Source organism: Nicotiana sylvestris, chromosome 3, assembly GCF_000393655.2.
Source record: "Nicotiana sylvestris chromosome 3, ASM39365v2, whole genome shotgun sequence".
Lineage (NCBI taxonomy): Eukaryota > Viridiplantae > Streptophyta > Magnoliopsida > Solanales > Solanaceae > Nicotiana > Nicotiana sylvestris.
The window spans coordinates 72,181,987-72,208,925 of record NC_091059.1 but is presented as its reverse complement, the minus strand read 5'-3'; the positions used below and the strand labels follow the sequence as shown (position 1 = coordinate 72,208,925).

Below are 26,939 nucleotides of genomic sequence, written 5' to 3'. Positions count from 1 at the left end.
AATGTTACCCGATTCTGAGGCGTGGGCCCGAGGGGCATTTTGGTCATTTTACCTAATTTCCCGTATTAGCTTAGAATTTAATTGTAGATTTAGTTACTTGAAGTGTTATTTACATTATGCAATTGGATTGAATAGATTTGGGCCATTTGGAGTCGAGTACTCATGGCAAGATTGTGGTTTCGAGTTGATTTTGAGGCAGTTCGAGGTAAGTGGCTTGCCTAACCTTGTGTGAGGGACCTTTCCCTTAGGATTTGGTATTACTGTTAATTGAAATGCCTTGTACGTGAGGTGACGAGTGTGTACTTGTGCTAACTGTTGAAAATTAGATTTTTCTTAAGTAATTACTAGTATGTTTCTTTTCCTGTTTATATTACCTGCACTTAAAGCTTATTGTTAGCTTAGGAAAGTATGTCAAGTATTTTAATTGCCTTATTTGCTCAAACTGCTTTACCTTAATTCCGTGCAGCATGCTAGGCTATAATTACTTGTTTGTCTTGTTATGAAATTGGCATTTCTGAATATTTTCCTAATGCTACTGTGTAATTACATTTGGGACTACGGATGTGGGATTCCGGTAGCTCCCCCTTGTCTGTTTATTTGGGACTATGTATGTGGGATTCAGGTAGATCTCCCTGCACAGTTATATAAAACTACAGGACTACACCTGGTAGATTCCCCCAGTACTGGGTATTTACATTTGGGACTACGGAACGGAATTCCGGTAGATCCCAACGCATTATGAGTTGGACTATGGGACGGGATCCCGGGAGATCCATTGGATATGTATATTTGGGACTATAGGACAGTATCCTAGGAGATCCTCGATTGTTATTTTGGTGCTGAGCCGTATTTCTTTCTGCGTTTACCTTGCCTTTGTAATAGTTGTTGTTGCCTTTTTATATCTTATGTTACTTTTACTGCTGTACTTATTTATATTGTTCTGTTCTACACTGTCGAACTTTATATTTTATTTAACCTCAATAGGGCCCTGACCTTCCTCGTTACTACCCGACCAAGGTTAGGCTTGACACTTACTGAGTACCGTTGTGGTGTACTCATGCCCTTTTTGCGCATGTTTTTCATGTGCAGATCCAGGTACTTTGACTTACTCCTATCACCCTTGAGGCGAGACGACCGCTCCAGAGACTTCGAGGTATATCTACCGCGTTCGCAGACTGAGGAGTCCCTTTCCATTCTATCTTGTAGTGATAGCCCTTCTATTTTCTTCTGTTGATGTAGACATTCCGGAGTTAGAGCATTTTTATTATATTCGTAGCATGTGATTCATGGGTTTCCGGGTTTTTGGAAAAATGTATTGGTTTTAAAAGATAATATTGTGTATGTCGAGTGGCACTTTTAAACGTTGTTTTATTACTCTATTCCTGTTTTAAATTATTTTTTTCCGCAAATTTGGTTTATCGTCCGCATTTTAGACTTACCTAGTCGGAGACACTAAGTGCCGTCACGATGGTTCACAAAAGGGAAAATCGGGGTCGTGACAATTTATGACTTGTGTGCATGATCCGTGTCGATTTTCGAAAAGGTTATGTGTGAAATTTTGAAGAAAGTGTGATTTTTAACTTTAAATGTGACTAGAGTTGATTGCGGTCAACATTTTTAGTAAATGATCTTGGGTCAGTATTTTGACGATTCTGGTGAGTTCGTATAATGATTTTGGACTTGTACGCATATTTAGTTGGGGTCCCAGGTGACCCAAGACTGTCGTCACATTATGTGAAAAGTTTGAAAACTAAGTTTTGAAATTGAAAATCTTGAGTTTTAATAATCGATTCTTGATATTTGAGGTTATTTTAATGATTTGAGGTTGTGAGCAAGTTTGAATGATGTTATTATACATGTGTGGATATCCGGATTGGAGCCCAAGGGACTCGAGTGAGTTTCAGATACATTGCGGATGGTTTTGGATAAGTTGATAATTTGTTGATGGTGTTGATCTGCAAGTCTCACATTTGCGAGAACCTTTTTGCAAATGCGAGGCTCGCACTTGCGATGTCAGGCTCGTAATTGCGAAGGGCGGCTGAGAGTTGGGCTCTTCGCTAAAACGAAGAGGTTGTCGCATTTACGAACTTGGAGGGGATCACATTTGCGGTATTTCAGCCGCATTTGCGACACATGCTTGTGGCTGGTCAGCTTCGCAAATGCGAAGCTTAGTCCGCATTTTCGATGAAGGGGACCTTCGCAAATGCGAAGGTTATTTCGCAATTGCGATAACTGAAGGGCTCAAAAGCTATTCACTTTTGCGAACAGTTGTTCGTTTTTGCGAGCAAGAGTTCGCAATTATGATCATATATGCAGCTAGGTAAAATGTGGGAATTTCGTGACTTGGCTCATTTTACACTATTTTTTAACCCTAGACTCCATAGAGGTAATTTTTGGAGAGCAAATTTTTCTCAAATTTATAGGTTAGTAATCTTAACTTATTTTTATTCAATTTATATTACTTTTTCATGAATTTTATCATCAAATCTAAGAATTTTAAAGTAGCAATTGAGAGTTTTGGGTAGAATTTAGGGATTTTATAAAATTAAGATTTAGACCTCAATTGAGGTCGGATTTCGAAATAAATTACATATTTGGACTCGGGAATGAATGTGTAATCGGGATTTAGTTTTAATTTCGGATTTCGACCAAATGAGTCCGAGTTGACTTTTTATTGGCTTTTTTAATTATACTAAAAATTATACCTTTTTCATTCGAGAGTAGTTTCTAAAATTTGTTTTGACTTGTTTAAATAATATTTGACTAGATTTAATTGGTTTGGAGGCTTGTTCTAAAGGAAAAGTCATATTGGATTGTGATTGGTTATCCTTGATTTGAGAAAAATAGAATAGAATACAGTATATTTGCTATGTGAACTATGTATTGGGGCGGCGTATATACAAGGTGACAAATGTATATGCGGTGTCCATGAGATAAGTATACAGGTAAATTTAGCCATATTTGTGCCAAGTTATTTGTATATTATGTTCTCCGCTTTAGATAGATTGTTTAATTCTTTAATTACTCGTATTCATGTTATTTCTGATGTTGAGATTATTGTGATATTAGGTATTGAGATTATTGAATTGCTGATTGGTTGTTGGTACTAATTTTTGAAAGATTCTCATACGACGTGTTGTGTTAAAATAATATTGTTGATGTTGAATTTGCTTCCCTCCTTGCTTGATAGTGTGTTGTATGTAATTGCTTGATGATGAGAGTGAAACACATGAAGGGTGTTGTCGTGCTTGTAAGGAAGAGTTATTGTGCACGATGGGTGTTTCCATATCTTATTTACATATTGATATTATTTCTTGAGTGAAAGTGAGGATATGCACGAAGGACATTTCCGTACTTTTTATCATTTTATCATGTCAGGATGAGATAGAAGCATGAAGGGTGATGCCGTGAAATTATTTTATATTATACTGTAATGATGAGAGTAAAATCACGAAGGGTGATTCCGTGCAATCATTTTATATTATATCGTAAGGATGCGACTAAAGGCACGAATGATGATGTTGTGTAACCATTTTATATTATACTGTAAGGATGAGAGTAAAAGCACGAAGGGTGATGCCATACAATTATTTTTACATTATTATGTGAGGATGAGAATAAAAGCACAAATGATGATGTCGTGCAATTTTATTGATTTTATTGCTTTTTACTTTGACATTGAAACGTAGACTTGGTTTTATGACTTTGTTATTTAGTCTTGAAGGACTGTTCGGTGTTGTTGTCACTTTACTTTATGTTTCCGCTGATTGCCCCTTACTTGTGTACTTGTTTCCCCTTTCACATGTCCATATTCCATTATTATATTTGATTTTTTACCTGTTATTTTGTTACTTATTGATAAATAACTGCATAGGTTTGTTACATGTGCCTTTTCTTAGCCTCGTCACTATCTCATCGGGGTTAGATTCGACACTTACTGAGTATATTGGGTCGATTCTACTCATACTATACTTCTGCACTTCTTATGCGAATCTGATTATTGGTACCAGCGGAGTCCCGAGAGGTGCTTAGCAGATATCAGGCAAGTGATTTGATGTAGAGCTGCAATCAGTCCACAAGCCTTCATATTCTTTTTTTTTTGTACTAAAAGTAAATATTATATATAACTAAGCATGCGTACAGAGTGGCTGGTGCATATATTGCACCATATTACAAACCAAGTTACTTGTAGTAGCAGTAAGCATATAGCCAATTAAGTTAGGAGTAGTAGCAGATCTTATATTACAAATATTAGTAGTAGATCTATCTCTATTTAAGCCGCCAATACAGCTTGGACTAAGACTATAAAGGTTCCGTCCATGCACTATAGGTGGTTGATCTTGAACATCATGTACATTTTGTGATATTGAGCGGATCCTTTGCAGTCCTAACTTGTCATCTTCCAAAATTTGTTCAGCAAAAAGTGGTGGCGGGTGCAAGACTTCTATTTGATAAGTTGCTTGCAAAAGACTTCCCAAATTTGCTAATTTATCTGCTAATCTTTTTTGTTCTCTATACATATGTGTAAGCTGCGGATCATGGAGCATCCTTAGTAGGTACCTGCAATCATGTGATAGATTAGCAAATGTTAAATTATCAGTACATAGTATTGCAATTACCTCTTTGGCATCAATTTCCACTTGAATTGGTATTAGATTATGAAGCTTAGCCAAAGTAAGTCCATGTAACAATGCATACATCTCAGTTGTAATAATAGATTGTGATGGAATGTTGCCTGAAAACCCTAGAATCCAGTCTCCATTATAATTTCGAATAACTCCGCCAATGCCATTCTTATGCTGAGATGAAGAATGTGCTCCATCCGTGTTTGGTTTGTAAATGTTAGGCTTTGGAGGTATCCATTTTAAAGGAGTTCTTACGTGTCATTGTATTTTATGATTAGAAGCAATAAGATAGCAAAATTCAGTGGCTTGTTGAGTAGTGAAGTGGACGCTAACAGGTTTATGCAAGTGCTCATAAATATTTTTATTTCTAGTTGTCCAAATATTCCAAAGGCTGAAAGGCACATAAGCATGTGAATTGATGTTGTGAGGAAATATTTTCTGTTTGTAATTCATCAATTGAGTAAGCCATTCATGTGGCATATCCAAGTTAGTAAGGGTATTGACATATCCTCCCATTCCTAGTTCATTCCAATAGATTATAGCATTTTCACACTTTAGAAAAATATGAGTTGCTGATTCCTCAACCTTATGACAATAATGACATTCTGCATTTGAGATAATATTGAGATGATGAAGAAATTGAAAGGTGGGCAGTCTATTATGATTAAGAAGCCAAATAAAATACCTAATTTTTGGGTGTATTGGTAGTTTCCATATCCAATGGAATGGGGATATTATACTGTGATTATTGTTGGAACTATCTTCTAGGGCTTTATACATAGAATGGACTGTAAATTTACCATTGGGAGTTAGTGCCCAGTAGATGCTATCACTCTTTTTACTATACTTAGAAATGTATTGATTTCTTATAAGGTTCTGGATATCCTGTGGGAGTTCCACAGCTAAAAGGTCCCATTTCCAACCATTATCATAAATAGTGTGAATGTTCATTAGTTGATGTTGGTAAGGTAATGGTCCACTAATTACTGAACGAAGAGTTAATCTATTTTTAATCCAGCAGTCGTGCCAGAATTAATATTTTTACCAGTTCCAATTTTCCATTATAGTCCAATTTGGCAACTTATCCAACCTCGTAATATACTGCGCCAAATTGTGGAGTAATATGAAGATGGTGTCTGATGAATGAATTTATTAACTAATAGATTAGCCCAGAGTTGTTGAGGAGAATGAAAAACTCTCCATGCAAGACTTTCTAGTAAATCATTATTCTTTTGTCGTAAATTTTGGATTCCTAGAGCCCCTATTTTTCGTGGTGTAGTAATTTGCTTCTATTTTAAAAGGTGTATTTTTTTTTGTTGGCAGTTGTTCCCCACAAAAAATTGTGTTGATATTGATCCATTTTAGCAAGTATGTTCGAAGGGATTTGAATATATTGCAGGACATGATTTGGAAGATTATTTAATGTAGATTTGATCAGTGTAACTTTTCCAGCCATTGTTAAGAAATTAGTTTTCTATCCCGCTAGTCTAGATTTAAAGTTATCAAGTAAGAACTGAAAGTCCCTTTTTTGTCTTGCCTGAAATATTTGAAAACCCAAATGTTTAGCAAAACTAAGACCTTCTTTGAGTTGAAAGCATGCCATAGCCAGATTCTTATCAATAGTTGTACAGTTCTTTGAGAAGAATAGTTTTGATTTGTCAAAGTTAATTTTTTGGCCTGAATAGTTTGTAAAATGATTTAAAACATCAATTATTGCATTACAACTCTTAGTAGTTATTTTTGAGAATAGGATAATATCATCTGCAAAGAATAGATGTGAGAGTTTTGGTTCTTTCTTTGTAATACTGATAGGTTGTCATTGTAAATAATCAACCGACAAGTTTATGCATTTTGAAAACATCTCCATGCACAAAATAAATAAGTAAGGTGATAAAGGATCACCCTGATGAATTCCTCTTGATGGAGTAAAATAAGGAGTAGATGAGCCATTAATGAGTATCGAAGTAGAAGTCGTAGTAACACATGACATGATTAGCCAGATCATTTTTGTAGGTATGCCAAAATAGACAAGTGTTTTCCTAATAAAAGACCATTCTAAACGATCAAAGGCCTTTTCTAAGTTTAGTTTCAAAAGCATATATGCACTCTTTCCTTTGATTTTTGTAAAATGATGTAGAGCTTCTTGAACTATTATAGCATTGTCAGAAGCTCGTTTGCCTTATTGAAAACTGGTTTGTGTGGGGCCTATTATTTTAGAAATAATAGGTTTAAGCCTATTGATAATTATTTTTATTATAATTTTATAAGTGGTATTACAAAGACCTATTGGCCTATATTGTTGAAGTGTTTGAGTATGCTTTAACTTAGGTATAAGACAAATATAAGTCTGATTTAGTAATGGAGGTATAAGACCAGTATTAAAGGTGTGACTACAAAATTGTTTCACCTTGTAACCTACATGAGCCCAATATCTTTGATAAAAGAAGGGGTAAAAACTATCCGGACCAGGTGCCTTTTAGGGACTAAAGCCGTGAAGAGCTTGAGTAATTTTAGTATCCTTTAATGGTTCTTCTAAGGATTTTAAATCTTCAGAATTAAGGTGATAATTATTGGACTCATTTATAATACGAATTGAGTGTTCCTGCTCTGTAGCAAAAAGGTTAGAGTAATACTTTAGGATGATATCTTGAATTTCTTTCTGGTCAAACTCCAGTTACCAACTGAGTCTTGTAGTGAAGTCATTCTATTTCTCCTACGTCTATTTAAAGTAGACATATGGAAAAATTTAGTATTGGCATCACCGTCATTTAACCACATTAGTCTTGATTTTAACTTCCAAAAATCCTCCTCACTTCTAAGTATACTACTAAATTCAGTAGTAAGCTGAGTTTCTAAATTCTGAAGGAACAAACTAGTAGGATAATGAATTGAGCATTGTATTCCTACTAACCTAGCTAGTATTTTGCTTTTACGAGTAAAAATATTCCCAAAAGTCAAGTGATTCCAATTTGTGACTACTTCTTGAAATTGATTTGTTGTTTCTAGTAGAGGCTTATTGTCAGCCCATGCTTGTTGTACTAGTTCTAAAAATTGTGGGTGTGACACCCACATTGTTTCAAATCAGAAAATTTTTCTGTTAATATTTATTATGGGTTCTAATATTATTAGTAGAGGGCAATGGTCAGAATATGTTCTAGGTAAATGTTGTACCATAGCTTCAGGATACATGTCTAACCATTCATAGTTGGCCATAAAACGATCAAGCCTTTCAAGAATAGTGTGACCATTTCTACGCTTATTAGTCCACGTAAAACGACTACCCTTGTATCCTAGATCTATTGATTGACAATAGTTGACACAATTTATAAATTTGTCTGCCCTATTAGTACTAATAGGTAATCCACCAAATTTTTCTTTTGCATATAATATATCATTGAAATCACCTCCTATGAGCCAAGGAATATTATAAGTATCATGTAATCTCATTAAATTTTTCCAAAGCTGTGTACGTAGATGGTATGAGTTACTAGCATATATAGCTGAAAGAAGCCATTTAGGAACATTGTGACGTACCTGAACGAGGCAGTGTATCTCCTGCTCAGACATTATCAATTCCTCTACAGTGATGAGAGCCTCATTCCAGAAGACAACTAACCCTCCAATGAGCCCATTAGCTGGAACCTGTGACATGTTTGAGAAACCAAAATCCTCACGAAGCCTCTCATGATCATGCATGTGTGTTTCCAAAAGACTAACTAAAGTTGGCTTATGATTATCTAATAGGGACCTAAAATGTTTCCTAAACTCTAGATTGTGAGAACCCTTATAATTCCATATTATGAAATTCATGATACTAAGTTGAGGAGTGGTGACTAGGGGAGTCAGAATTAGAGGGGTGACAACAGAGGTTTTCATCTGACTCTGAGGATCCAATACTGGAGGAGGAGGAAGAAGTGTAGGAATGATCACCATTGAATATTTTCCTGCTACTCAATTATTTGTGACTCGAGAGTATAGGCTGCATGTGGTCATGTCTGGAGGACACTTTAGAATGAACTTTTTTTTACTCTTCTTTTAGGTTGTAAAGATGGATTCCCTTTAACCATAAGAACTCCGTCTTTGTCTCCCTTAGCTCCATTAGGATCTGAGCTAATTCTTGCCTTGTTTCTATATCTAGTGCGTTGGGAGATGGAGGTGGAGTGTGTGGTGGACTTTCCTGAGGTGTCAGTGTTTCTAGGGGACTGTTACGAGTGGAATATGGAGATAGTGGGTTTAAGGAGTTTAGGTTCTGGAACCATGGTGCATAGATCTGCCCCATGTGATGTGGAGGATAGAAAGGCAGGAGTGTTGTTGTTGAGTTGAGCACTAGAATTGGAGGAGGCATTGGGTATGTCCACTACTGGGGATTTGAAGTTGATGCTTGGTTCTCTAGTATGAAGGGTGTTTGAGTATTGTACCATTGATTTTGAGCATATGCTTCCATCCATAATCTCATCCCCTCCGTTACTATTTTTGCCAAATGTGTTGGATTTTGGAGTAGGAGAATAACTTCCTGGTTGTTGATCTCCATTGTGAAGACTACTGCATGACCCTGTAAACCCATCTCTAACCACGACTGGAGTGGGAGGTCCATCGTGGTTTGCTGGGATGTGTACACTAACGGAGTTGTGATGTGTGGGAGTTTGGGACATTGCATGATCAGTCTGGGAAGATGGAAGAAACGATTGTTGTCTAGATTTCTTAGATAAGTATTGTTCGAGTTTGGGGGAAAGGTTGGTCGTTGCATGGTTGTTATCTGTAGGAGTATGAAGTAAAGTTGATGTGTTAGAAGATTGTATAGTATTTGTAGAAGTAGAAAGTAGGTATTGTAAGTTATAGCAAACCTCCTGTTGAGATTCACATGGGAGGTAATGATTTGGTTTGTATGAAAAATGAGGTTGGCTAGGCTGATGTTGGATGTAGGGTACTGTAGCATGCAAATTAGGTTTGCTGCTATCAACGTGTAATCCATGTGTAATTGAATAGTCATGTGAAGAAGCAAAGTTGTGTATTTGGGATTGGGTAGAATTGTTGTTTGGCTATTGCTCTACATGGAGTTCCTTAGGTGGCGTGTGGAAAGAGTTAGGCATGCTCTGAGAGGTTATGTCTATTAGAGGTGTAGTTGGTGCTAATGTATTATGATTAGAAGTAGTGTGTGTGTGATTGGTAGAAAGGGTTGGCCAATGCTTAATAGAATTGTCTCTTAGTGAATCTGATTTGGGTTGGGTCTTTGGTGTATCTTTTATTGGGCCTGTTAGTATGTTAGTGTCCATATCCATATTAGATTCATTGGATTCATGCATATCAGGTAATTTGTTATATTTATTAGCAAACTGCTTATTATACGGGTTGTTAGTAGAAATTTTATGGGCCTTAGCAGGCCCAACAGTAGGCCCAATACCAGGCCCAATAGCAGTAAGAGACTTACCTGGATGTTGCCCTATCCTGACCGCCTCCGGCGGCGCCCTATTGTTGGTTTGATGTCGGCTAGGGTTGTATCGTGGCAGGTGTTTTTTTGGAAAATGTACAATTTTCCATGCAAACTCTTGTGTTGCTTCTGGAGTTGATGAAGTAGAGGTGAAACTAGTGTTAGGCTATAGAGATATGTGTGGTGTGTAGTAACAATTTATATTTGCATGTACAAATCTCCCACACTTTGTGCATAGTAAATTAAGCCCCTCATGTAGTAGCATCTGGTGATGATGTCCAATGAGTAAATGTATTTTGAGAGGTTTCCCAAGGGCCACTTCAATGCATATTCGAGCATACTTTTCCCTAGTAGTAGAGGAGGTAGATGCATCAACCTTCAGTAGTTGTCATAATTTAGAACCCATCTTTCTTAGAATTTGCTCAACGTAAAATTCTGTAGGAAGTTCCGGTAGACGAACCCATATGGCTGAGTATGTAAGTTGTGTAGAGGATACATGGAATTTAGGTTCCCATTTACGAACAGACAAGAAGTGGTTTAAAACAAACCATGGACCCTCATGCAGTGCTTTAAGCATATTTTCCTCCTTTTGAAATTTGATTAAGAAAAAGTCCGAGCTCAAATCTATTAAAAGAAGATCCTCAGTTGGATTTCATAGTGCAATTAGTTTAGCATGCAGTATTTAGTGTGTTATTTTTCGACCAAATAGCTTAACAATTACTGAGTATTGTCATGGCATATATAATCGACATTTATCTTCCGTAGTGATAGGAATAAATATGTCTTCATCTTGGTTTGTTGCAAGACTCTCATCCCCAAGTCAAAAGAGTGGCTAATGCACTGCTGGATATGAGGAGTTGTTGATTGATGTTTATTAGAGATTAAGGCTTGAAGGAAGGAAGTTGGAGGATTGGATTGAATTTTATCATCGATTTGCATAGTTCCAATATCGGGTGGCTCTATAAGATCTTTGGTAGAGGGACTTGGTGGTATAAGATTATCATGGCTAGTGATTTAGTTAGGGGTTGTTGTATATGAGATGTAAAGAAATGAAGAAGACTAAACTGTGTAAAAGTATTAGAGAGAAAAGCTCTCACATCTTTCTAACTTTAAAATTGTCGACGTTTCCAGCACCTCTTTCATTCGCCTTAAGTCATATTCTTACTTCTATTGTGTTGTTTTCATTTTTCGAACAATATTTTATTTTTTTTCAAAAACAATGTACGTAATAAACTATAGAACGTCATGTACTATGACTCCACATCTTGGGATGGTTTGCATTAGATGTTGGTTTTAGACTAATTATGTATATCTCTGAGTTGCTTTCACACTTAATTATTATTATTATTATTATGTTGTTAGTCATATATTGTAGTTCTTTACTATTTAACTATTGTGTGTTGGCTTACCTAATAAACAGTATTAATTGCCATCACGATCCTGATTGGTAGGAATTTTGGATTGTGACCACGGTTCTTGCCTAGCAGCCAATAGGATGAACTCAGACGAGAATTTAAAAACCTCATATATGAATATGATACAATATCAATTATTGAGTATGAAATGTAGTTTAACAAGTTAGCAGAGCATGCCCCCATATTCATCCCTAGAGAAAGAGAAAGGATCAAAGATTTGTGGATGGTCTTAATCCGTACACAACAAGGGATATAGTCTCACACGTGGATGATATGACGTTTTTACAGGTAATGAAAATATGCAAACGCTACGAGGTTTGACAATTATCATACAGTCTTGAGAGGCTAAACGGTCTCTTGGATACTCTCAACGACTCAACCCCTTAAGAAGTAGATCAATCAAAATACATAAAATGTCAGCTGAACTTGTAGTCAAATTCCCTTTACATACTTATTGACCATGAAAATAATTTTACACACCCAAACTTTTATGAAGTGTGTCAATGACACAATATTAATTCGAATATTGAACTGACAGCTCGAAATTTTAATTCGAATTTTTTTTTCATCACAGGTGCAAATTTTGACAAACTCAGCACCTGATTCAAAATTTTAAACCCAATAATTCTTCAAATCAATTTTAGAACATATACAACAATTTAATTCAGCAAACAAGATCTACAATTAGGTCCAAAAAAAATTCCAACATTGTTTCCAAATTTCTCCGTCCAAATGCTAATTCGAAAACTCAAGAAAATCTAATAATGGAGGTTCTAAACTTTCTCCTCCCAAATGCCGATTCAAAAATTCGACACCACCACCAATCGTTAAAATTACCTTTCCTTTCATTGAATGTTATAGGGTAAATTTGTAGATTGGGCATCTTTTTTATGGTGAAGCTATCGACGAATTGCTCAAACCAGATGGTCTTTTCTTTTTTCTTCCTCTTGTTTTGTCTTTCTTTTTGTATTGTTTTTTTTTGTTTAAAAAAAAGTCCATTTTGGTTTAACTTTTGACAGATGGTAGTTAAATAAGATTTTGGGCAAAATTTTTGCCCTTCTCACACATTTATTTTTTTGTTAAACACGCGCATGCCAGCTAAGCAAACTCCCGTGTCATTGACACACTTCTAACAAGATTTGGGTGTGCAAAATTATTTTCATGGTTTACAGGTGTGTCAGTATTTTGTGTATTTTGCCATTATGATATATTGAGTATTAAAGGCAAAAAACTTTCACATATCAATTAACGCAAGTATATTTAGTAAAAATGACATTCCTTGAAGGACAACAGAACATGTTAAGCTTACAATAGGGCGTAAGTCATTTTCTCCCATTTAGTGTAGTATAATTTCACTAGGCAAATTATTCACAACCAAAAACAATGAAACATTTGTGTATACGATCAAAATCAAGAAGCCCGATTTTGAAGTCTTAAATTGGGCTATGAGTCCGAGTCCGGGCAACTCGAAGTAGAGGTCAGACCCGGTTGGAGGACACACACCTTGAGGAAGCGGATCGAAGACCTAGCACGACCTACATCAAAGGCAGTACAATCTTGAGGGAACTTAAGAAAGAGCGAAAATTTCTCAAGGACACGTAGGTCAGGGTATAAATTAAAGGATAAGATTTGTAAGAAATGGCATAGGTCCGTACTAAGTTATTGTGCACCTGTACCAATAAAATTCTTTACTACAATTAGGAAGGTACTATATTAGATTTTCTCCTCCTATATAAAGGGAACCGCAATTATTTTGTAAGTATATCTCACATTATTCCTGTAATAGAATATTCTACTCTGTTTTTTCTTGTTTACCGTGCTCTACAAGTGTTCTTCAGCTTTATTGTTCATACTCCATTGCTTTTAGCTGACCTCGAGGCCACCAAGAAAGTCGAGCTCGAGGTCCTCATTATTACAGTAACACTGGTTTGGTTCATCAATTCTTCTTACTTAAACTTAACATTACTTGTATATTCACTAGTATTAAAAAAAATCACATATCTTTAACACCACAAATCACACTTAATTGTTATACCCATTTTTCGAGGTAAACAGTTTGGCGCCCACCATGGGGCTAAAGATAATAGTGATTATTTTAGTGCTAGTTTTCTGATAACACACGTTACTCTTCACACTTTTTCTTATCAATGATTATTTGATTTCAGGCCAAAATATGTCTAGCACACAAAATGCACCTTCTCATGACAGTGAGGGACTCGGAGAAAACAGCGGTATAGGGTCGGTGTCCCTCCCATAAACCCTGGGGGAGTGCCTAACGTGGAGCTAGTTGATATCAGTTCGCACAACGCTCTAAACACGGACACAGGCACAGACCCCGTAAGGAATGCACACAGGGAAGCCCAGGCCGAAGGCCAAGAAATGCGAGGAATGGAAGAAGGAGGAGTCAGCCTCCACGTGATATTTGAAATGCTGCAAGCCCAGCAAGTCGCCATCACTCAACTTTATAGTCAGAATAGAACCCCCAACACAGCCGAACTAGTGAACACTCGGCGTGCAGAACCAATAAGGCCCGATGAAAATGGCTCAGGGACTGACCCCGCTATTATGAAAATGCTCGAGGAGCTCGCCAAAAGGATAGAGATCGAAGAAAAGAAGATTGAAGAAAATGACAAAAAGGTGGAAACATACAACTCGAGGGTTGACCAGATACCGGGAGCACCTCCGATTTTAAAAGGACTGGACTCAAAGAAGTTCGTGCAAAAACCATTCCCCCAAAGTGCGGCTCCAAAGCCCATCCCGAAGAAGTTTCGGATGCTAGAAATCCCGAAATACAATGGAATCACTAATCCCAACGAGCACATAACCACATACACTTGGGGCATAAGGGGGAATGATTTGGAAGACAATGAGATTGAATTAGTTTTGCTAACAAAATTTGGGAAAACTTTATCTAAAGGTGCCATGATTTGGTACCATAACCTACCCCTGAACTCTATCGATTTGTTTTCTATGTTGGCAGATTCATTTGTGAAGGCACATGCCGGTACCATGAAAGTTGCAACAAGGAAGTCCGATGTATTCAAAATAAAGCAAAGGGAGAACGAGATGCTGAGGGAATTTGTATCCTGTTTTCAATCAGAACGATTGGAGTTACCACCAGTCTCCAATGACTGGGCCGTACAAGCCTTTACTCAGGGGCTAAATGAATGAAGTTCAATAGCTTTGAAGCAGTTGAAGAAGAACTTGGTCGAGTAGCTGTGACTTGGGCGGATGTGCATAACAGGTACCAATCAAAAATTAGGGTCGAGGATGACCAATTGGGAGCCTCCTCGGGCTTAGTTTATCCAAGCAGGTTACTAGCAAGGGAGTGAGGAAACGTAGACAGGGGATCAAGATTCAACAAAGAAAGGTATCAACCATATGATCAAAGGAACAACGACCCGAGTCACAACACCTCTCGGAGCGATCGAAGAAGTGACCGGGGACAAGGTTCACGAGGGCTCATGAGCAAGAGCGGGATCGATAAGCACGCCGACCCCGCTAAGGTCCCCCGGTTATCAGAATACAACTTCAACATAGATGCATCAGGGATCGTCCCAGCTATTCAAAGAATCAAAGATGCTAAGTGGCCCAGGCCAATACAGACCGATCCCTCCCAAAGAAACCCGAACTTGATGTGCAAGTATCATGGCACGCATGATCATAGAACGGAGGACTGCAGGCAGCTGAGGGAGGAAGTGGCTAGGTTATTCAATGAGGGCCACCTTCAAGAATTCCTGAGTGAGCGGGCTAAGAATCACTTCAAGGAAAGAGATACAGGCAGAAAGAATGAACCTAAAGAACCTCAACATGTCATTCACATGATCATCGGTGGACTCGACGTCCTATAGGGACCTATATTCAAACGTATCAAGGTATTCATCACAAGGGAGAAACGGACTCGGGATTACATGCCCGAGAACACCCTCACATTCAGCGAGGAAGACATTGAGGCTTTAACTCAACCTCACAATGATGCACTGGTAATTTCTATCCTTTTAAATGAAGTTCAAGTTAAACGTGTTCTCGTGGATACAGGTATTTCGGCAAATATAATCATGTCAAGGGTTGTGGAGCAGCTTAGGCTGATCGACCAAATCATACCGACATCTCGGGTCTTGAATGGATTTAACATGGCAAGCGAAACAACGAAGGGAGAAATCATCCTCCCAGTCAAATTGGCCGGAACCATACAAGACACCAAATTTCATGTCATCGAAGGTGACATGAGGTATAATGCTTTGCTTGGAAGGTTGTGGATCCATAGTATGAGGGCGGTGCCATCAACCCTCCATCAGATGATGAAGTTCCCAACAAAGGATGCCGTGAAAATAGTATATGGAGAGTAGCATGCAACTAAGGAGATGTTTGCAGTGCACGACTTGGCACCGGTATCGGTACCATCCACATTTGAAAAGTCGAAGGACGAACAAGTGGCCAAATAGCAATCACAGCCCGTGCCCTTGGTTGAGCCTAAGGGACAGGTGTCCGATGAACAGGTTGCTAAGGATGAAGAAGAAGATTTTCTCAACCCCCCCCCCCAAGCCTTCATTTCTCCCGAAGAATCGGATGCAACGAAGTCCACAGTCGAGGAACTCGAGCAGGCCCTATTGATCAAGCATCTTCTAGAATGAAAGGTATACCTGGGGACAGGGTTAACCCCCGAACTCAGGAAAAAACTCATTCAATTTCTTATGAATAACATTAATTGTTTTGCCTGGTCCCACTTAGACATGACAGGAATCCCACCGGAGATAACTACCCATCGACTAAGTGTCGATCTCAGATTTAAAAATGTGAAACAAAAGAGGAGACCTCAGTCTGAGGTAAAGCATGCATTCATCGAAGAAGAGGTATCCAAACTTCTCAAAATAGGATCCATTGCGGAAGTAAAATATCTCGAATGGCTAGCTAACATAGTGGTAGTCCCTAAAAAGAGGAATAAACTTAGAATATGTGTAGACTACAAGAATTTGAACAAAGCACGTCCTAAAGATTCTTTCCCACTGCCTAACATCGATTGATTGATCGATGCTACGGCTGGCCACGAGATCCTTACCTTTCTTGATGTCTACTCCAGGTACAATCAGATTCAAATAAACCTGGAGGACTAGTAAAAGACTTCGTTCATCACGAAGTATGGTACATATTGCTATAATGTAATGCCCTTCGGGCTAAAGAACGCAGGGCCACATATCAACACCTAGTTAATAAGATGTTCGAACATCAAATAGGCAAGTCCATGGAAGTTTATATTGATGACATGCTAGTTAAGTCCCTGCGCACAGAGGACCATTTGACCCATTCGTAGGTAACATTCAACATCCTAAGAAAGTACAACATGAAGCTCAACCCCCAGAAATGCACTTTTGGAGTCAGCTCGGGCAAGTTCTTGGGCTTCATGGTATCGAACAAAGGGATAGAGATCAACCCCGATAAAACCAAAGCCATCGAGGAGATCACTGTGGTGAACGATGTGAAAGTCGTACAACGACTGACCGGTAGAATAGCTGCCCTAGGCCGATTTATCTCGAGGTAATCAGATTGGAGCCACCATTTCTTTTCCCTACTCAAGAAGAAGAACAACTTCGTATAGACCTCGGAATGCCAACAAGCCTTGGAAGAATTAAAACGGTACCTCTTGAACCCACACCTGCTCCATACTCCAAAGGAAGATGAAACACTCTACTCGTATCTAGCCATATCCGAGGTAGCGGTAAGTGGTGTGTTGGTTCACGAAGAGCAAGGTACGCAATTCCCTATCTATTATCTGAGTTGGACTTTGGGAGATGCTAAAACCAGGTACCCCCATTTGGAAAAGTAAGCTCTTGCATTAATAAGTGCATGTAGAAAACTAAAACCATATTTTCAATGCCATCATATATGTGTGTTGACCACGTACCCATTTCGAAATATCTTGCATAAACCCAAATTATCGGATTGGTTGGCCAAATGGGCATCAAACTTGGAGGATATGATATCGAATATCAGCCTCGAACGACTATCAAGTCCTAAAATTTGGCGAACTTTGTGGCCGATTTCGCGCCTGCCCTCGTGCCTGAAGTAGAAAAGGAACTTCTGTTAAAAATGGGTACGTTGTCAGATGTATGGACCCTCTTAACAGAAAGTGCCTCGAATATGAAAGGTTCCGGGCTCTGCATCATTTTAAAACTGCCTACGGGCGGTGTGATTAGGTAATCTATCAAAACTTCTAAGTTGACTAACAATGAGGCCGAGTATGAGGCCATGATTGCAAGTCTCGAACTAGCCAAAGGCCTTGAGGCAGAGGTCATCGAGGCAAAATGTGACTCTCTTCTGGTAGCAAATCAAGTAAACGGGAGCTTCGAGGTTCGAGACGACCGAATGCAGAGGTACTTGGACAAACTTCAAGTGACACTACACTGCTTCAGGGAGTGAACATTGGATCATGTACCTCAAGAGCAGAATAGCAAGGTCGATGCACTTGCAAAATTGGGATCATCGGTTGAAGAAGATGATATCGTCCGAGGATTGTCGTCCAACTATCGAAGTCGATGGTTGAAGAAGGTTAATTCAACAAGTTTAACGTGGGATTGAAGGAATAAGTACATCGACTACTAGAAGCATGGTAAGCTCCCCGCGGACCCAAAGGAGTCGAGAACACTTCGAACCAAAGCAGCTTGATTTTCACTCGATGAAAATGGAATGTTGTATAGAAGAACCTTCAATGAACCACTGGCACTGTGCTTGGGACCCGGGGATACCAATTACGTACTACAAGAAATCCACGAGGATACTTATGGGAACTATTCTGGTGCGGACTCTCTGATTCGCAAGGTGATCAGAGTGGGGTACTAATGGGATACCATGGAAAAGGATACCAAGGATTCCGTTCGAAAATGTAACAAATGCCAAAAATTTGCACCGATGATCCATCAACCCGGTGAACAACTCCATTCGGTCCTATCCCCGTGGCCTTTCATGAAATAGAGGATGGACATCGTCGGCCCCCTACCAATGGCGCCAGGTAAAGCTAGATTTATTTTGTTTATGACTGACTACTTCTCAAAATGGGTAGAAGCGTAGGCCTTCGAGAAAATAAGAGAAAAAGAAGTCATCGACTTCATATGGGACCACATCATATGTCGGTTCGGGATACCCGCCGAGATAGCATATGACAATGGAAAGAAGTTCATCGGCAGCAAGGTAACAAAATTCCTCAAGGACCATAAAATCAAAAGGATTCTATCAGCACCTTACCACCCAAGTGCAAATGGCCAGGCTGAGTCCACAAACAAAACTATCATTCGAAACTTAAAGAAAAGGTTAGATGATGCTAAGGGGAAATGGAGAGAAGTGTTTCCCGAGGTGCCATGGGCATATCGAACAACTTCGAAGTCGAGCACGGGGGAGACACCATTTTCTTTGGTATACGGATCTGAAGCATTCATCCTAGTCAAAGTCGGGGAACCTAGCGTCAGGTTTCAGCATGCCACCGAGGACTCAAATCACAAAGCTATGAACACTTCTCTTGAACTACTTGATGAAAAACGAGAGGCCACATCAATTTGAATGGCCGCACAAAAATAAAGGATCGAAAGGTATTACAACAGAAAGACGAACCTTCAATATTTTAGAGTCAGGGACTTGGTCCTAAGGAAAGTCACTCTCAACACTCGATACCCAAATGAAGGGAAGTTAGGTCCCAGTTGGGAAGGACCGTACCGTGTCCTCGGAATCATAAGGAAAAGATCCTACAAACTTAGCACAATGGAAGGCGAGCAATTATCAAACAACTGGAATATATCGATGCTCAAGCGATATTACTGCTAAGGTATGACCTTCTCCCCTTTTCCATTTGTATTTAAAACTAACTCCTTGCAGATGTTCGATTGGAGATATCGAGGCATCTATTAGCTCGAAGGCCTTGGGTTTGAAAGCATGCATTGCACTCTTTTTTCCTTAGATCGGGTTTATCCCAAATGGGTTTTACCGGAAAGATTTTTTAAGAGGCAACACCTATATGCTACCTAAGGAACATTCAATAGAGTATTCAAGGCTTCTTTTCAATTAACCTCGAACACTTAGAGGCATCACCCTCGGTAGACAATTCATGCCAAGGAAGGCCTCGATAGGCAATGTTGTAATTGGCCAAACGGTCAAAAGAACTGTGCCCACATAGAATAGTCGAGCCCCCAGCGGCAAAACATGTACGCATGTATCAAATATTTGAAGAAGCATTTTTATTATATCTAAACACTTTGTGCCTCAAAGAAGTCCATTATTTTCACATTTAATGGCTCAAGGGCCAAAACCCTGAATGCACCCGAACACTCGGGGACTATTATCGACTATCGACATATCGAGTCATCGAACACTCAAACTTATAAGACCTCAAAGAGACACACTCGAACTTATAAGACCTCAAAGAGGCACACTCAAACTTATAAAACCTCAAAGAGGCACATTCGAGCTCACAAGACCTCAAAAAGGCACCCCCTCGATATTACGGCCAAGGCCATCACACTCGGGGACTAAAGGCTACAGCCATATAAAAGACTACGGTCATATGAAAAGGCTACAGACAAAATAATGCGGCTCGGAGACGTCCTACTTCTGCCATAAAACTAAAGGCCTTCATATACTTCAAAAAAATCGGTTAACTCAGGCTACCCTCGGCAAAAGCATATTATCGGGGGCTTCAACAAAATCAGCCCTCGAATAATGCGGAGGCTTCGATAACATCATCCTTTGAAAAAACCTCAAGAGGTATTCGATTGATGTTGCATATCAAATTACAAACGAAGTTCCAATCAATCGAACCTTCGAACAAATCGAACAAATATGAATACAAAAAATACATGCTAAGGCATACCAAAATTTTCACTAAGTCTTTATCCAAAAAGAGGGAAAAATTTATAGCCATTTTAGAGGCCGAATCGGCCCTACCTAAAGAGCCTAAGGGCCAACCCAAAAGAGTCTAGGGCTGACCTAAAAGAGCCTAAGGGCCAACCCTAAAGAAAATAAGGGCCGATATTTAAAAGCTTAAGGGCCAATGTTTAAGGAGCTTAAAGGCCGAGGCACACCGTGCCCGAGACCTTACCCAACTTGAACTCGAAAGTCCTTCACCCCAAGCTGATGTCAAATTAACTTAAGGCCCGGCTCGAAGTTCGAACCTTAAGGATTAACCTAAGGGTATTATGTTCTATGTCTAATAATCGGACTAATCGTCAACAACACCAAATCTCATTTCAAAAGTGAAGGCGAGGCAGAATTTAACACAAAAATAAAGATGAAGCAAAGTCTTTTATATTCAAGAGATGGTCCAAAACACATTTACAAAACTCCCCCATGGAGCCCTTACATAAAATTAAAAAAGACATAGTCTACCGTCGGGGTCACTCGCTCGGGGGCAGCATCTACCAAAACTACATTTTCGGTGGTCTGACTTTTGACAGCCTAATCTTCGGGAACCTCTTCTCCCTCGGGGACTTCATCTTTGTCCTCCCCACTCCCGGATCCACTCACCACATCCTCGTCATTGGAGGAGACAAGAAACCTAGCATCGGTTTCCCGTGCCTTTGCTTCGGCTATCTCCCTAGTAAGGTTGAACCCTCGAGCATGGATTTCTTCGAGAGTCTCCGTCCGGGCTTGGAACTTAGCCAATTTATTGTTCCATCTCTCCCGGTCAGAGTCCTCCTTCAAATCAGCTTGAACGGTCGCGGCTTCCCTCGTGCATATAGCAATGGACTTATCAGCCGCAGCCTTCGTCTTCTCAGCTTCGGCCTTAGCCTGTACAGCTTCAGCCTTAGCCTGTACAGCTTCGGCCCGGTCTTTAGCCAGCTCGGCCTCCAACACCTCGATTTTCCTATCCTGAGCCAGACCCTTCGCTTCAATGCCTCGGAGCTGAGCTTCAGCCGAGGCCAATTAGGCTACAATAGCTTCCTTATCGGTAGCAAGTTGATCCATGTTCTTCTTCCACTGATGAAAATCATCCTGAACTTGATCTACCTCACCCCGGAGCTGCCAATCATATCTAGCTTTTGCTGCAGCTGAGATACTAAAGTATTAGCCTCCGAAGTAGGGCCAAGAAGGCCGAACTCTATTAAAATCACAGTTACCTGCTTGTCTAGCTCGGACTCGCTTTTTGGGGCTTTGGCCAACGCAGTTTAGAGATCCTTAAGCTCCTCTTCCTTCTGACTATAGAGGAGCCTCAAGGCCTTCTCTTTGCCTGAGACTTTCTTGAGCTCGGCCTCACATTGGCTCAGCTTGGCTCAAAACTTTGCAAAGGCATATACATGAAATGGAGACATATCAGTCGAAAGAAAAGAAAGAAAAAATTGCAAAGCTAAAGGTAAGTACTTACCTGGGAAAGGAGATGTTGAGCCTCTTCAAAGGTAGTAGACGCATCATTCAGGTCATCGGCATCCTCAATCCCAACGTAGCAACCCTGGAAAGGATCGTCCTCGATGACTTTTCTTGGATCGGGCTTAGGCAAAGCGTTGGCCTCTTCAATTGCCCCTCGAAATAAGTCGGCAAAGAAAAGGAATGACTTGTTGTCGCAGCCCCGAGCTCTTCACTCGGGGCATTCTCATTAGCATTGGGGGACTCAATGTTTACCCCCTCCGGTATAGTTGGTGAAGATAGAGGGACAATCTCAACCTCTGGGGACATAGGAGCCTTGCCCGTTTCTTCCCTCCTGGCATCCTCACCACGGGATGGGTTTTCTAGTTTGGAAGGCTCGACGGCCTCGACTAGATTCTTGGTCTGAGTCACTAGTGCTGACTCTTCATCATTATTTTCCTCACCATCCGGAAAGTCATGGGCCGAGTCTGTGCTCGTTTGAGCAAAACGTTTCCGCAGCCTTCGAGTGGAGGTTTTCTTATCTTGGGGGTCTTCGGGTTTTGAGACCCTTTTTCTTTTATTGTCCTTCTCGGGCTTTGGATTGGCAGGCTTGGTTGTTTTCTCGAGCGGGGCCGGTCTCATTTCGGATACATCTCTAAGGCCTGCATATGCAAGTATCAGTTAGTAAAAATACCGCCAAATGTACGGAAAGTGTTGAAACTATAGAAAGGCACTTACCGTGGTTCTTGGCCTCCCACTGGCCCTTTGCTAATTCACGCCACTTACGCTTGTTGTAGGAAGAAGTGGCAGCTAACTTTCTATAGTTATCCTTGAGGTCAGGCACCGCTAGGGGCGCCCAAACTTTGGCTGCCAAAAGAAAGATAAGGGCGTTATAGAACATGAAAGAATATGAATGTATACGAGAAATACAAACTCCACTTACGATTAAAAATCCACTTCTCCGGGAACAGCATTTTTTCTTCGGGGATGATGTCCGAAGTTCTTACTCTAATGAACTGGCTCGTCCAACCCCGGTCTTTGGGTTCGTCGGTGCTGGCGAAGAAGGATTTTGTTGTTCGGCATTGCAGCTTGATGAACCCTCGCAATAATTAGGGCTGATACAACCGAACTAGGTGGCTAAGGGTGAATTCCAAACCCTCGGCCTTTTCAGAAAAGTACTGCAACATGATCATGATACGCCGAAAGGAAGGGTGGATTTGACCGATGGTGACTTTGTTCGTCTTGCAGAAGTCGATCACCACCGGATCGAGGGGACCCAGTGTGAAAGGGGTAAGTGTAAACACTCAAAAACCCTCCTTGTGGGTAGTTATGCTTTCATCAGGCCTTGGGATCTGAACCTCGACCTCGTCTCCCCACCAACAATACTTCTTTACTTCCTCGGTGTGCTGCTCCGTTATCAGGCTAATGTATCGAGATACGTGCTCGGCCTTCTACATCAGGAGGATTCTCGATACTAAAGTCCTTCTTGATGATGCAATCACCAGGGGTGATTTCCTCAAGTGTTGGCGGCACCACCAGTTTGGTCGGCCGGGAGGCAGAGGAAGATGATGATTTATCCTTTTTAGGGACCGTCTTGGATGTTTTGGCCATGGTTGTAAGATAAAGAATGCGGTTACACAGGGATGTGGTGTTTCCGGCAAGAGCTTGGTGTTTTCCGGTGCTTAAAGAGGCGAAGGAAGCGAGTGATTGAAGAAAGAGATGAAGATGGGAAAGGATTGAAGAAAGGGTAAAGTTCTTTACTTAGATAAAATGCCCCATATTTATAGAGGGGCAGCGACGGTTCGGTGGCATTAGTGACCGACCAACGCTGGCGTGCATTCAATAGTTCTAGGGTAGTGGGTCGATGGAATGTTTCGGTCACTTCGAATGCTGGCATCACGAGGATGACATCATCACTAAGGGCTTCGAGAATCCAAATCGTTCCATATCATTTCATTCTAAGAAATGCGGGGACTATCTGTATACAGTCAAAATCAAGAAGCCCGATTTTGATGTCTTAAATTGGGCTATGAGTCCGAGTCTGGGTGACTCGGAGTAGAGGTCAGACCCAGTTGGAGGACACACACCTCGAGGAAGCAGATCGAAGACCTGGCGCAACCTACATCGAGGGCAGTACAATCTCGAGGGCACTTAAGAAAGAGCGGAAATTTCTCAAGGACACGTGGGTCAGGGCATAAATTAAAGGATAAGATTTTACGAAATGGTATAGGTTCGTACTAGGTTATTGTGCACCTGTATCAATAGAATTCTTTACTACAATTAGGAATGTACTATATTGGGGTTTTCTCCTCCTATATAAAGGGGACCTCAATCATTTTGTAAGGATATCTCACAATATTCACTATAATAGAATATTCTATTCTGCTTTTTCTTGTTTACCGTGCTCTACACGTGTTCTTCAGCTTTATTGTTCATACTCTATTGCTTTTAGCTGACCTCGAGGCCACCAAGAAAGTCGAGCTCGAGGTACTCATTGTTACAGTAACACTGGTTTGGTTCATCAATTCTTTTTACTTAAATTTAACATTACTTGTATATTCACTAGTATTAAAATAAATCACATATCTTTAACACCACAAATCACACTTAATTGTTACATCCATTTTTAGAGGTAAACAATTTGACTAAGATCGATCAAAGTTTTGACTAATATATTCTCAATCAACTTAATTTCTTGAGGTTGTTTGGCTGGAAAATGAGTCTTATAGTGAACACAACTGTTCGAGCTTGGACTGTGAATTATTAAAGATGAAATTGTAAACTACTAATGTTTTGCTGTTTGAACTTTCTGAAAATGTTTTTACCGTATTTGTTTTTAAAATGGACACTGTTTATTGACAAACTAGTAAATTTACCCGCGCTTCGCGCGATTATAAATGATATTTGTTAATTTATGAATCGATTATACACTAATAACGAACTTAAAATACTATTTTTTTCTATAGAAAAGTAAATTGTTATAAACAATATATATATATATATATATATATATATATATATATATATATATATATATATATATATATATAAAATCAAGAAATCGTTAATTTCCTCGTCATTTATTTCGATAAGACGCACGAATCTCACTTTTCAAGCTTGGATGGCTAAGATTATGGCCAAGTCTTTACAAAAGTCTTCACTTAGTCCCATCTTATCCAAAAGAAGAGAAGAACTTATTCTTAAACCTAAATTTAATAATGTATAATAGTAGTATCATTTACCGGAATCTATTTAAAGACCCCATTCCACAAAAGGATTAATCGGTCATTTGCAATATGACAAAGAACAAAAATGTAACAAAGGACAAAAAAGGAAGAGAACTTCTTTTAGAGTTCCTGTAAATGTGATGAGATTATTTTCGATGGTTACTAACGTTTTTTTTTTTTTTTTGGGGTTGCAAATTAAATATCTGCTGAGAAGTTGCAGTAGCGTTTGCGAAAAACTGAACGAATAAGAGAGTAAGCGTTAAAGAATTTGGCATTCCATTTTCAAAGATAACCAAGCAAAAATTATATTGTATGCTTTCCTTTTCGATTTTATCCTTCGTATATGTGGATTGATCGTAGTAGCAAAACTGCTTCAATAGAACTTTCTTAAACTGAAGATTTATCACCTAAAACCTCTGAAAAAAAGAGTACATATATGATTGATTATGAAGAGGAAGAATGACATATTGAATTTTTTATTTTACAACTTTAATCATGTACATTCCCATTAATTAGGACGGAACATTTTTTAATTAAACGTTACAGTGATTCCACAATTTTTCGAAGAATACGACCTTTAAGAACATAAATAGCAATCATAATTGGTAGTTTTGTTATCATAATAGCGAAGATAAATAGAAAAAAATTGTAGCACAATAGCAGACTAATATTACTAAGTATGTTCATCTCTAACATTTTTAAAGTTTTAGATGGGACAATTCTAGATTTTAAAGTTGACTACCATATATTATCAAAAAAAGAAAAAACAAATCATGTGCTTGAGTAACGTAAAACTGTAAATAAAGTAAATTTGTACAACTTAATGATCACCACATATTCACTTTCTATTATTTCCTCCGTTCCAATTTATGTGAACATGTTTGACTGGGCATGTAGTTTAAGAAAAAATGAAAACTTTTAGAATTTGTGGTCCTAAACAAGTCAAAAAGGGGTCCAGAGTATTTGTGTAGTTATAAAAGCTTCTCATTAAAGGTAGAATTAGAAGTTTATGCTAAATTGTTTCCAAATTTAGAAAGGGATTATTCTTTTTGGAACGGACCAAAAAGAAAATAGGTTCAGATAAACTGGAACGGAGGGAGTACTTTTAAGGGAAGACGAAAACCAAAGAAGAAAGCCCTCATTCACAATTATTCACGTTTTTGTATTTTTTTTTTCCTCCACGATTATGCAGTTATAAGGTTTTTAACAATGTTAAAAAATATACAAAAGAAACTGAACGAAAAAACAGAAACAACAGCTTTTACTGTATATGTATAGCGATAGTCATTATTCAAAAGTCAACAGGAAAGGAAAGGAAACGAAAATCTCTTACTTGGTTGGGTTCAGATGATCAATTCCAATCTTTCTACGGTGCAACTCAAGTTTCTGTTGAGTCTAGTCTCTGCAGGTATGAAATGTTGCTACTTATTATTAACCCAACAGGACATATATAGGAAAGAGCAATTGACCTCATGATAAAAAGATCGAGTACAAGTTGTGAACATTCATGTGAACTTGCTGATTAGATGTAGAAAATATCAATCTTGGGGCGAGGCTTCTGGCACTGGCAGCGGAGATTTAGAGGAGAATGCAAGAGATCTTTGTTCCTCACTGTATAGTATCAAACATATAGTACTAACAATCTTGGCATGCGGCTTCTACCGGTCACTGACGTACGTTGCTTATTTGTCTCTTTGTACTTCACGAACCTCTGTATCTACATGCGTCCATTTACTTGATTGCCAAATCTCATAGAATACAAAATGATCAAGTAATATATAACGGGTAAGCACATTGATGAACTATTAAAAAGAATTAAATGTTTAAATGCTTATTTAAAATAGAAAGAATGGAATTGCAGTAACGGGTTACCACATTTATGAATAATGAGAGAATGGAAGGAGTAAGACGTAACCACATC

The 26,939-nt window shown here is 39.1% G+C and overlaps 1 long non-coding RNA gene across 2 annotated transcripts; it reads right to left on the bottom strand.

Moving 5' to 3' along the window:
- Positions 1-4,143: 4,143 nt before the first annotated feature.
- On the bottom strand, positions 4,144-26,672 carry LOC138888734 (uncharacterized). Of its 2 annotated transcripts, none has more exons than XR_011406051.1 (3): positions 26,352-26,672; positions 8,160-11,850; positions 4,144-4,560 (listed from the first exon to the last, which is right to left on the bottom strand). It is a non-coding gene; the product is annotated as an uncharacterized lncRNA (long non-coding RNA). The 2 variants fall into 2 exon arrangements; XR_011406052.1 differs by having other exon boundaries at positions 8,160-8,267.
- Between the last annotated feature and the right edge of the window lie 267 nt (positions 26,673-26,939).